This window comes from Phalaenopsis equestris, unplaced genomic scaffold (assembly GCF_001263595.1).
Source record: "Phalaenopsis equestris unplaced genomic scaffold, ASM126359v1 Scaffold000552, whole genome shotgun sequence".
Classification (NCBI taxonomy): Eukaryota; Viridiplantae; Streptophyta; class Magnoliopsida; order Asparagales; family Orchidaceae; genus Phalaenopsis; species Phalaenopsis equestris.
The window spans coordinates 2,268,765-2,270,104 of record NW_018164992.1 but is presented as its reverse complement, the minus strand read 5'-3'; positions in this window follow the sequence as shown (position 1 = coordinate 2,270,104).

The window sequence follows — 1,340 nt, the reverse complement described above, 5'->3', positions numbered from 1 at the left end:
TATATATATATATATAATGTTTTTATTTTTAAAAGTTAAAATTGTGACTTTTGTTACATGATATGAATAATTTGAATAACTGTGAAAAGTAATTTTTGATTATTTATATGGGAATTATTTAGTGTAAGGGTTTATAAAAGTTTTAAAATAGTCATGTATTTTAAATTGGGGCTGAATTAATTTTTATTAAAGAATATTAAAATTTTATTTAAAAATAGTATGGAATTATTTTGACATTTTTTTGGCATTTCTATAAATATTGAGATTAAAAGTCTTGTGGATGATTTTAGAATTTTACTTGGATATAAACGCAAGTAAAATTAAAATATAAGATAAATTTATAAATATATATTTATGTAAACCCTTTTTCCTTTGATTTTTTTATTTTTAAATAAGCACTTGTTTGGACTGTCTCTTTAAAAGGAAAAAATATTTCATATGGTCAGCGTATGTAGAGATGTATGTGTTGTCCGATCTTGACCGTCGATCATAATAAAACTGTATTTCGGTGAGTCTCATTTAAAAATATAAAAATAAAAAATTGTGATTGATGATGGAGAGGAACAATTTGTCCTTCAAGAGGTGGTGTTGGTTGTTTAATTTAGGGTACGACGCAATCTTAATTTTTAGAAAGATGATTTTAAATTATAACATTTTCTATAGAAAAAGTATTTATTTATAGTTTTCAAACTTCTAAAATGTTGATTTTCCCATCTAAATTTTACAGTCATTTTACGTTCGGTCACATAGGATTACGGCAATTTTTATATTTTGTTTCCTTTTATTATTATGATATTTTTATGGGGTTACTTTGTAAAATTCTATTATAGGAAGTCAACATTTTCAGAATGAATATGTTTTATTTTATTATAAAAATTAATAACTCAGTGAGAAAAGTAATTAACCTATTTTTTTTTTAATAGAACGAACTAATTTATTTCATTGCATGGAAATAATATTTGATTGCGTTCCAGTATCTATGGAGAAGGTACTCGGTGAAGACTGATCGATCGCTACCTTAAAAAAAAAATTAAAGTCAAATTTACAGACTTAGCACACAATTTTGATGTATTTACATTATATCGCTTAGTTATTGTGTATTTACATATCCAACGCCTAAATTTTACATTTTTATAATCATGTATTTATATATATATATATAGTTTTAATATTTTTTTTATTATATTTAATGCTCATTTATTTATAAAAGGAAGGAATAGTGTGAAATATGACAATGGCGCCCTACGTCCTTTTTTAATTGATTGGGTCTCAAACAGTATGTTTCATGTTGTGTGTTCGTTGAATATATGACACATTTTCCTATTACCGTTCGACGACCC